Consider the following 12083-nt stretch of genomic DNA (forward strand, 5'->3'; position numbering starts at 1 on the left):
TATTTATTTATTTATTTCACTGCACAGTATAGACCCACCCACCGGCTGCTGTGATTGGGTGCAGTGAGACACCTGTCACTCAGCGTGGGGGCGTGTCTCACTGCAACCAATCATAGGCGCCTGTGGGCGGGGAAAGCAGGGAATACGAGATTGTTTAATGAGCGGCCGGCTTTTTCAAAATAGTAAAAGCCGCCGGAGCAGTGTAGATGCCGTGCAGCGCGGCGCCGGGGATCGGTGAGTATGAGAGAGGGCTGCTAACTTCAGTCACTCGGGGGATTAGTGGTCACCGGTGGGTCCTTCACTGGTGACCGCTAATCAGGACACGGCACAGACAGAGCCGCAGCATGACAATGAAGTCGGGTTAAGTTCACCCGAGTTCATTCTGATTGTGCGGCTCTGTCTGTGTCTGCTGTCATCTGCCATTCAGCTCTGCTACATGGCTGTCTGTCTGTTGTCAGCGGCCATGTAGCAGCGCTGAATGGCAGATGACATAGTAAAAAATACACATTACACACGCATTACACACGCTAGTAAAATCATTAATTTATTCAGAAATAGCATCGCACTTGCGTTGCACTCGCACCTAACGTGAACTAAAATCAGCCGAGTTTTTTTCAGCCCAGTCGGACCGATTTTACTCGCATAGATGTGTTTCCAGCCTTATACAACATATACTGAAATACTTTTGTATGCCTTCCATGTAAAGGGGACAAACCAGAAGGATTTTTATATGTAAAGTAAAGCCAGTGCAATACTGGCACTAGGATGCTGAATGTAAAAATACCTTTTGTTCTGAGATTGGAGGTTTTATTTCAGAAATATGTGCAAGTAAAGTTCCAGTAATGCACTGCTATTTGATTGACAGGTGCAATAGGGGCGTGAGTATGTGGGTTGGGTCTTGCTATCTTTTCCCACCCCTGTCTGTCTGCCTGCGCTGGAATTAACATCTATGACGGCAACAGGCAAAGGAAATCCAGGCTGGCAGACAGGGGTGGGAATAGATAGCAAGACCCGACCCACATATGCCCTTCCTGTTGCACCTGTCCAGAAAATAGCAGTGCATTGCTGGAACTTTACTTGCACATATTTCTGAAATAAAACATCCAATCTCAGAACTGAAGCTATGCTTACATTCAGCATCCTAGCGCCAGAATAGCACTGGCTTTACTTAATATATGAAAATTCTGCTGGTTGGTTCCCTTTAACCCCTTTACGACCAAGGATGTACTGGTCATAAAGTTGTTAAAGGGAACCAACCAGCAGGATTTTAATATTTAAAGTAAAGCCAGTACTATACTGGCGCTAGGATGCTGAATGTAAGCATAGCTTCTGTTCTGAGATTGGAGGTTTTATTTTTGAAATATGTGCAAGTAAAGTTCCAGCAATGCATTTCTATATGCTTGACAGATCACACCGAAGATTGTAGGATAACCTGGGTGCGATGCAGAAGTCCGGGATCTGGTAAGTATGATTCTACTGGGCAGGGGGTCTGCTTTTTGGGGGCGGTAAACTTACCCTCATATGTGTTGTCCCAAAAATAAGTTCTGGCGCATTTTTTGGGGCAAACAATAATGACAGTATCTTATTTTTGGGAAATACGGTATTTGGTATCGCCGCGTTCAGAAATGCCTGATCTATCAAAATATGAAATCAATTAATCTAATCGGTACACGGCGTGATGAGAAAAAAGTCTAAATGCCAAAATTGAGTTTTTTGGTTACCACAACATTTTTTTAAGATGCAATAACAGGCAATCAAAACAGCACAATTACACAAAAACAAGTTATAATTAAACAAAACAGCTGAAGACACAAAAACTAAGCCATCTCTGAGCCCCAGATCCTGAAAAATGAGAACGCTACCAGTCTCGGAAAATGGCAACAAAGGTGCTATTCTTAATTTGGACAAACTTCTGAATTTTTTTTTCACCGCTTAGATAAAAGTAAACGTATACATGTTTGGTAACTAAGAAATTGTACCGACCTGAGGCATCATACTAACTTGTCAGTCTTACCATATAATGAACACACAGAATAAAAATATAACAAAACCATTGTGGAATTTCACTTTTTTCACTATTTCTCCACATTTGGAATTTTTTTTTTCCCGTTATCCAGTACATTACATGTTAAAACTAATGGTTTCATTCAAAAGTACAACTCGTCCCGCAAAACATAAGCCCTCATATGTCAATATTGATGGAAAAATGAAAAACAGTTATGGCTCTCGTTAGAAGGGGAGGGAAAACTGAAAATTAAAAACGTAAAATTGCCCGGGGGTGAAGGGATTAAATGCTGCTGTCAAAGATAAATAATATTGCTGCTATATACCATATGTCTATGGAGCTCAACTCTTGAGCCCCCTCTACATCTGAGGAGGACCACTTCTAAGATTGTGAATACAATGTATTTTTGCAGGAAGAGGTTAACAATATAATGAATGGCAGCTATGTGTTTGAATAAGACTTGTTGACAGGAGGATCTATAGGCAGATTATATATATAATCAAAATTATGCAATCCACATAGAATCAGCTATTGTGCTGTGTCTTTTGAATTTCAGACAAAAATGCCTATACAGACAGGATGTGCATTTCCTTGTGTATACTAGCAGTTTAGTATTGCACATGAAGGGCATTAGTTAGGTTATATCTACTGCAAGTGGTAATTGAAGGTATTTCTCAGAGATGAACATTAAGGCTATGTGCGCACGTGTGCGTAATTCATGCAGTTATGCTGCGTTCTGCACCGCAGCGTAACTGCATGAGTCCTGCGTCCCCAGCACAATCTATGGAGATTGTGCAGGAGCCGTGCGCACGTGGCATATTAGAACGCAGCGATTCGGCTGCTGCCCGAATTGCTGCGTTCTAAGAAGTGACATGTCACTTCTTTCGTGCGGTTTGCATGCTGTCTATAGGGAGAGGCAGCATGCAGAGCGCACGAATCTGCCGGCACCATGCGCTTCAGAACGCAGCTGTTCAGCTGCGCTCTGAAGCGCACCTTTTCTGTGCGGTGCAGAGCGCACACGTGCGCACATAGCCTAAAGTGAGTTGTCCACCAGGTTTCACAATGATTCCTGCTAAAGAGTGAAATAGATGAGTCTAAAGGCTGCTTTACACGCAGCGACATCGCTAGCGATGTTGCTCATGAAAGCACCCGCTCCCGTCGTTTGTGCGTCACAGGCAAATCGCTGCCCGTGGCGTACAAAATTGCTAGTACCCGTCACACGTACTTACCTTCCTAGCGACATCCTGTGGACAGCGAACGGCCTCTTTTCTAAGGGGGCGGTTCATGCGGCGTCACAGCGACATCACATGGCAGGCGTCCAATAGAGGCGGAGGGTCGGAGAGCAACCGCATGAAAGTCACTCCCACCTCGTTGCCAGAGGACGCAGGTACGGTGTTGTTCGTTGTTCCAGGGGTGTCACACATAGCAATGTGTGCTGCATCAGGAACGATGAACAACCCGCGTCCAGAACCAGCAACGACATTTGGGAAATGGATGACGTATCAACGATTTGGTGAGTATTTTGCATCGTTAGCGGTCGCTCGTACGTATCACATGCAACGATGTCGCTAACGAGGCCGGATGTGCGTCACGAATTCCGTGACCCCAACGACATCTCATTAGCGATGTTGTTGCGTGTAAAGCCCACTTAAGTGTAGTGAATCTCTGTCCACTCAGCCTGATCGACATCTGCAGCTTCTACTAATCAGTGTGAGATCTTAGCAGCAGAAGAGTCACCGAGGTCTAGATCGGTGTCAGGCTATGTGGGAAGAGATTGAGTTAGAATTCATAAATGATTATACAATCATTCTGATTTGGATTATCAAAGTAAATAAAATATCCTAATCAGATCTAGGATAAAGTTTATTTCAATAGTGTCAACAAATTCCTCAGAACTTTTCAAATCAGACGGGACATTACACAGCCATATATTATTCAATAATTCAAACAAGATGAGTGAGGGTCCTGCTTCTTCTGTTATAATCTATGAGGAACTAGGGGGGACAAAAAGGTAAAAAGTGCTTGTCTTGTATGCATGTATCCACCCATCCCCAGCTGCACTATGCTACGGTGGCCTGCACTTCTCCCACACTCCTCGCCCTGGCAATAGACAAGGTGGAGGAGTGGGCCTCCTTCTTTCTAACAACTACAACTTCACCACAATCCCAGCTCTACCCTCCCTCGACCTGCCTTCCTTTGAAGTGCACTCTGTCCGAATCTATTCTCCCTCCAACCTCCAAGTGGCTGTCATATACAGACCCCCGGGCGCCACCACTGCCTTCCTCGACCACTTCTCTGCCTGGCTTCTACACTTTCTCTCTGCTGACATTCCCACCATCATCATGGGTGACTTCAACATCCCCACTGACACTCGCCAACAAGCTGCTTCCAAACTCCTCTCCCTTGCTTCGTCTTTTGGCTTAACTCAGTGGTCCACCTCTGCCACCCACAAAGATGGACACACACTAGACCTTATCTTCACCCGCCTCTGTCCCCTTTCTGACTTCACAACTTCCCCCCTCCCCCTATCTGACCACCATCTTCTGACCTTTTCAGCCCTGTCCTCCTCACCTACCCCCCCTGTCCAGCACCTAGCACATCCCCGCAGAAACCTTGCACACCTCAACATGCACACCCTCGCCGACTCTATCCTCCCACTGTCCTCCATATCGTCCCTCCACGACACAGACAGCGCCACTACTTTCTACAACACCACCCTCACATCAGCTATTGATTCAGTCGCTCCCCTTGTGCATGGCAGAGTGAGACGAATCAATAGACAACCCTGGCACAACAGCCTCACTAAAAAACTGCGGCAAAGGTCTAGGGCTGCAGAGCGGCGGTGGAAGAAAACGCACTCCCAGGAAGACTTCACCACATTCAAAAATGCAATTCACACATTTCGTTCAGTCCTCACCTCCGCTAAACACGATTACTTCAGAAACCTCATATCCTCTCTAACACACAACCCCAAACAGTTATTCAACACTTTCAACTCCCTCCTTCGCCCACCACTGCCCCCTCCAACCTCCCTCATCTCTGCAGAAGAATTTGCCACCTATTTCCAAGAAAAAATCGACCTAATAAGGCAAGTCTTCTCTGCTCAGCCACCACAACCCCTTCATGTAGCTGACCACTGCCCCTCCCCCATAAACTTCCTCCCCACCATCACCGAAGGAGAGCTTGCACGTCTGCTCTCAAAAGCGCACCTCACCACCTGCGCACTTGACCCCATGCCATCCCACCTCCTTCCCAACCTCACCACCATCCTTATTCCAGCCTTAACCCATCTCTTCAACCTATCTTTAACGACTGGAACCTTCCCCTCTGCCTTTAAACATGCAACAGTCACACCTATCCTAAAGAAACCTTCCCTCGATCCAACCTCTACTACCAGCTACCGCCCCATATCACTACTCCCACTTGCCTCAAAACTCCTGGAACAGCATGTCCATGCTGAACTTTCCTCCCACCTCTCCTCTAACGCTCTCTTTGACAACCTACAGTCCGGCTTCCGTCCACATCACTCCACCGAAACTGCCCTGACTAAAATCACAAATGACTTGCTTACTGCCAAAGCGAACAAGCACTTCTCTATACTCCTACTCCTAGACCTGTCCTCAGCCTTCGATACCGTTGACCACTCCCTCCTACTACAGATCCTCTCTTCCCTTGGTGTCAGAGACCTCGCCCTCTCTTGGATCTCTTCATACCTCTCAAATCGCACTTTTAGTGTCTCCCACTCCCACACAACCTCTTCATCCCACCATCTCTCTGTTGGCGTCCCTCAAGGCTCTGTCCTAGGACCCCTACTTTTCTCTATCTACACATTTGGCCTGGGACAACTCATAAAGTCCCATGGCTTCCAATACCACCTATATGCCGACGACACCCAGATCTACCTCTCTGGCCCAGATGCCACATCTCTGCTGTCCAAAATCCCGAAATGTCTATCTGCTATATCCTCCTTCTTCTCCTCTCGCTTCCTAAAGCTCAATGTGGCCAAAACTGAACTAATCATCTTTCCTCCGTCTCACCTACACTCTCTACCTGATCTATCTATTACAATAAATAACACCACGCTCTCGCCAGTACCCAAAGTTCGCTGCCTCGGAGTGACCTTTGACTCTGCCTTATCCTTCATACCACACATCCAATCCCTCACCACCTCCTGCCGTCTTCAACTCAAAAATATTTCCAGAATCCGCCCTTTCCTCAATTTGCAATCTACTAAAATGCTAGTGCATGCCCTCATAATCTCCCGCCTCGACTACTGTAACATCCTCCTCTGTGGCCTCCCTGCCAACACGCTTGCCCCTCTCCAGTCCATCCTTAACTCTGCTGCCCGACTTATCCACCTCTCTCCTCAATACCACCCCGCTTCTCCTCTCTGCATGTCCCTCCACTGGCTTCCAATCTTCCACCGTATCCAATTCAAACTTCTAACACTGACCTACAAAGCTGTGCATAATCTTTCCCCTCCGTACATCTCCGAACTACTCTCCCACTACACTCCAACACGTCACCTCCGGTCCTCCCAAGATCTCCTCCTCTCCTCCTCTCTCATTCGCTCCTCACACAACCGACTCCAAGACTTCTCCCGAGCATCCCCAGTCTCCTGGAACTCGCTGCCTCAACACGTCAGACTATCCCCTACTCTTGCAAACTTGAAACGGAACCTGAAAACGCACCTGTTCAGAAATGCCTACAATCTACAATGAACTCGCTGCCGCCCGACCACCGTGCGCAGCTGCCGCCCGACCACCGTGCGGAGCTGCCGCCCGACCACCGTGCGGAGCTGCCGCCCGACCACCGTGCGGAGCTGCCGCCCGACCACCGTGCGGAGCTGCCGCCCGACCACCGTGCGGAGCTGCCGCCCGACCACCGTGCGGAGCTGCCGCCCGACCACCGTGCGCAGCTGCCGCCCGACCACCGTGCGGAGCTGCCGCCCGACCACCGTGCGGAGCTGCCGCCCGACCACCGTGCGGAGCTGCCGCCCGACCACCGTGCGGAGCTGCCGCCCGACCACCGTGCGCAGCTGCCGCCCGACCACCGTGCGGAGCTGCCGCCCGACCACCGTGCGGAGCTGCCGCCCGACCACCGTGCGGAGCTGCCGCCTGACCTACACCCCACCTATTGTCTCCTCCCCATAATCCTATAGAATGTAAGCCCGCAAGGGTAGGGCCCTCTTCCCTCTGTACTAGTCTGTCTACTGTAACTTGTATACGTATTTTGTATGTAACCCCCTTCTCATGTACAGCACCATGGAATTAATGGTGCTCTATAAATAAATAATAATAAATAATAATAATAATAAATAAAGCAATAGAGGTATTTAAATTAAGCTCTATAAACCAGTCACCAGCCTGTGTCTGTAGAAGTACAACTACAAAGGGCTATTAACCCCTTCACCCCGGGGTGATTTTCCATGTTTCGTTTTTGTTTTTTCCTCCTCTTCTTCCAAAAGCCATAACTTTTTTATTTTTCAGTCAATATTGCCATATGAGGGCTTGATTTTTCAGGACAAGTTGTACTATTGAACGAAAACATTCATTCTACCACATATTGTACTGCAAAACAGGAATAAAATTGCAAGTGCAGTGACATTTCAAAAAAGGTGTAATTGCATGATAGTTACGATTTTTATTTACCGTGTTCACTATTTTGAAAAAATGATCTGGCATTATGATTCTCCAGGACTAGTGATGACCGGATTTGAAGATAAATGGGACCAACGGGTCTATGTTATCTGGTTTTTAAAATCCGGTTCCTGTCCGGATTCCAGTGCCCATATTTATAGGGACCAGAATCCGAAGATTAAACACGTTGGTAAAAAGGGATAGGAGGATAGGAATACATGCGCTTTACTTACCGAGCATCTGTCATGCCGGTACATTGATTCCAGGCTGATCACTCACTTCTGGGGCCAATAATTAACCGTTATTGAATATTCACTGTTTCCCAGCACACAATTCATTGCAGTCAGATGCGCCCCCACCCTGAGTGGCAGCATGTCAGCTGACTGCTTCCTATCACAGGAGCTGTGTGCGTCTGTAGCAGAGCTGAATCATCGTGGGACTTCGTGTGGATTATGTTGGACTTGCAAGGATGTTTGGGGGGCTAACAAAGTTCTATTTTATTTCAAATAAAGGGTTTTTCATGTGTTTGTATTTAATTACTTTCACTTACAGATTAGTAATGCAAGTGTCTCATAGACTCCTCCCATTATTAATCTAGGACTTAGTGGCAGCGGTGGTCTGCTATTAACCACTGCTATTACTCTGATTCACACTGCACCAGGGCAATCGGGAAGAGCTGGGTAAAGCACCGGGCTTGTTGCATCTAATGGATGTGACAATCCCAGCTACAGGCTGCTATTTTTAGGCTGGGGGGCGGTCCAATAAGCACGGATCTCCCCAGTCTGAGAACACCAGCCTTCATCTGTCAGGCTTTGTCTTGGCTGGGTATCAAAATTGGGGGGACCACACGTCATTTTTTAAAATTATTTATTTAAATCATTTTTTAAAAAAAGTAGCATGCAGTTCCTCTTATTTTGATACACAGCCAGGATAAGCGCACGGCTGGGGACTGTGACCTCTAGCCATAGACTATATCTGTGCTGGGTATCATAATACAGAGGAACCCTATGCCAAATATTTTATTTATTTTTATTACACGATACTGACCCACAGAAAGCGCCTGTGATTGGTTGCAGTCAGACACTGTCACAGAGGCTGGGGGCACGTCTGACTACAACCAATCACAGATACCAGGCCGGTCAGTGGGCGGGGAAAGCAGTGCATATGGATGAGACAAATGAGCGGCCCAGGAAGTGAAGGAGAGGCTGCAGGAGCATTGGACAGCAGTGCGGGAGCAGTTTACAACCACGCCGGAATCTTGGTAAGTATGAAGCTTCATTCTTATTTTCTTTATTTTTCCTTTATTTTTTAAAATTTCTCGAGTGCCGGATCCGGATCAAACGCCTGTTATCCCGAGCCCGGGTCCACACCAGGGTACCTTTGAAACCACGCGGATCCGGACTTTTACAGTCTCGGTCTGCCCATCACTACCCAGGACAGTACAAATTCGTAGATACCAAATATGTATAGTTTTCCTTTTATCAAAGTGGTGAAAAAAATTCAGAAGTTTGTAAAAAAAAAAAAAAAAGAATAGCGCTTGTCGCCATTTTCCAAAACCCTTAGCGTTCTCATTTTTCCAGATCTGTGGCTCAGTGATAGCTTATTTTTTGCATCTTGAGCTGGCATTTTTAATTATTCTCTTATTGCACAGATGTGCTGCTTTGATCGCCTTGTATTGAATTTTAATGCAATGTTGCGATGACCAAAAAAAAGTAATTTTGGCATTTTTTATCGCTACGCCGTGTACAGATCAGATTAATTGATTTTATATTTTGATAGATTTGGCATTTTTAAACTCAGCAATACCAAATATGTGTATTTTTTATTTTATTATTGCGTTATTTTCAGTGGGGTAAAAGTGGGGTGATTTGAACATATAACTTTTTATTTTTTAAAAATGTTTTATTCATTTTACTAGTCCTTTATGCATACACTGTCCAATTGCTTCTCCTGATCAGAGTGATGTTTCAGCATCGCTTTGACCAGGAGAAATGCTGCTGTCCAGTGCTACTACCCAGTAACAGCTCTCATATAGACCTTCTACCCAGGGATAGCTTTTGTACATCCCTACAACCCAAGAGCAGGTCTTGTATATTGCTACTACCCAGGGACAGTTCTTGTATAGTGCTACTTTGAAGACATAGTTTTTAAAATGCCACTGGCCTGTTAGTGCATTGCAGTTCATGCTTGTACTGTGTTGCATGGAGAACTGCATGAGCCCTTACAATTACAAGCGGTCCTTTGAAGGCAACAATAATGCTGATGTGGCCCTCAGTGAAAATGAGTTTGACACCCTCACATATGCCATTAGTTTTTTATCTTTAAAAATTAAAAACTCGGGTATATAGAACCCTTGAAAATCTGTGCATGGGAATGTTTCCAAATGATGAATGTGGTGCATATTCTATACAGAAAATATCTTGCAAAGACTAGAATAGTCATGGTCAAATTTTGAGACTTACACAAATTTTGTTTTTCACAAAGTTTGCTGCTTTAGTATTTTTAGATATTTTAGTCATATGTTTCTGCAGTTACTAATGTACTATTATAAGCATTTCTTGTGATTTTTAGCATTTCTTGACAAATAAATCAAGTTTAACAAACTGTTTAATTGCATGACATAGTGGTGGAGCAGTAAGGCAATTTGACAGTGAGTTCACCAGCAGTCACAGTTGGCATTGTGGGAACCACCAGCTGTGACCTCAAGTGAACTCACAGAGTAGTCCAACAGTGAGTCCACCTGAGGTCTAAAGCTGGTGGTTCCCACAATACCAAATGTGACCGCTAGTGAACTCACTGCTAGATTCCTGTACTGCTCCAACACCATGTCATGTAAGCCAACAGTCCGACAATCAGGCAGCGAGTTCACTGGTGGTGACACTTGGTAGTCCCCATGGTACCCTCTGTGTTAGCCTCCAATTGTCACTGCCAGTGAACTTCCTGCCGGATTGCTGGACTGTGGAATTGCATGACATGGCGGCAGAGCAGTCTAGCAGCAAGTTCACTTGAGGTCACAGCTGGTGGTTCCCATGGTACCAACTGTGAATGCTGTGAACTCGCCTGCAGATTGCTGGACTGTTCCTTCACTGTGTCACCGAATCCCACAGTCCAGTAATGTGGCACCAAGTTCACTGGGGGTCACACTTGGTGGTCCTCACAGTACCCTCTGTGTGAGTGGCCAACTGTTATTACCAGTGCATTTGCTGCTGGATTGCCAGACTGTCAGATTGCATGACACCGTGGCAGGGCAATCTGACAGTCTGGCAGCAAGTTCACCTAAAATCACAGCTGGGGGTTCCCTTAGTACCAACTGTGACTGCCGTGAACTTGCTGCCGGATGGCTTCACTGCTCTACCACCGGGTCATGCAATCCGACAGTCCAGCAGTCCAGCAATGAGTTGGCGTCACAATTGGTCAGAGTTGGCGGCTCACACGAGAGTTGATCAAATGAACACGACTTGTTCAAGAACGACTAGAGGTTGCATTGAACAAGCACAAATAGACACTGCAGATACTAGAACACCAAACAGTAATTAAGGGACTAAAAGTGAGCAATCTGCCATACTCAATTGATTTAAAGATACAGTCAGGGCCAGAAATATTTGGACAGTGACACAAGTTTTGTTATTTTAGCTGTTTACAAAAACATGTTCAGAAATACAATTATATATATAATATGGGCTGAAAGTGCACACTCCCAGCTGCAACATGAGAGTTTTCACATCCAAATCGGAGAAAGGGTTTAGGAATCATAGCTCTGTAATGCATAGCCTCCTCTTTTTCAAGGGACCAAAAGTAATTGGACAAGGGACTCTAAGGGCTGCAATTAACTCTGAAGGCGTCTCCCTCATTAACCTGTAATCAATGAACTAGTTAAAAGGTCTGGGGTTGATTACAGGTGTGTGGTTTTGCATTTGGAAGTTGTTGCTGTGACCAGACAACATGCGGTCTAAGGAACTCTCAATTGAGGTGAAGCAGAACATCCTGAGGCTGAAAAAAAAGAAAAAATCCATCAGAGAGATAGCAGACATGCTTGGAGTAGCAAAATCAACAGTCGGGTACATTCTGAGAAAAAAGGAATTGACTGGTGAGCTTGGGAACTCAAAAAGGCCTGGGCGTCCACGGATGACAACAGTGGTGGATGATCGCCGCATACTTTCTTTGGTGAAGAAGAACCCGTTCACAACATCAACTGAAGTCCAGAACACTCTCAGTGAAGTAGGTGTATCTGTCTCTAAGTCAACAGTAAAGAGAAGACTCCATGAAAGTAAATACAAAGGGTTCACATCTAGATGCAAACCATTCATCAATTCCAAAAATAGACAGGCCAGAGTTAAATTTGCTGAAAAACACCTCATGAAGCCAGCTCAGTTCTGGAAAAGTATTCTATGGACAGATGAGACAAAGATCAACCTGTACCAGAATGATGGGAAGAAAAA

The sequence above is a fragment of the Anomaloglossus baeobatrachus genome, chromosome 6 (genome assembly GCF_048569485.1).
Source record: "Anomaloglossus baeobatrachus isolate aAnoBae1 chromosome 6, aAnoBae1.hap1, whole genome shotgun sequence".
NCBI classification, from domain to species: Eukaryota; Metazoa; Chordata; class Amphibia; order Anura; family Aromobatidae; genus Anomaloglossus; species Anomaloglossus baeobatrachus.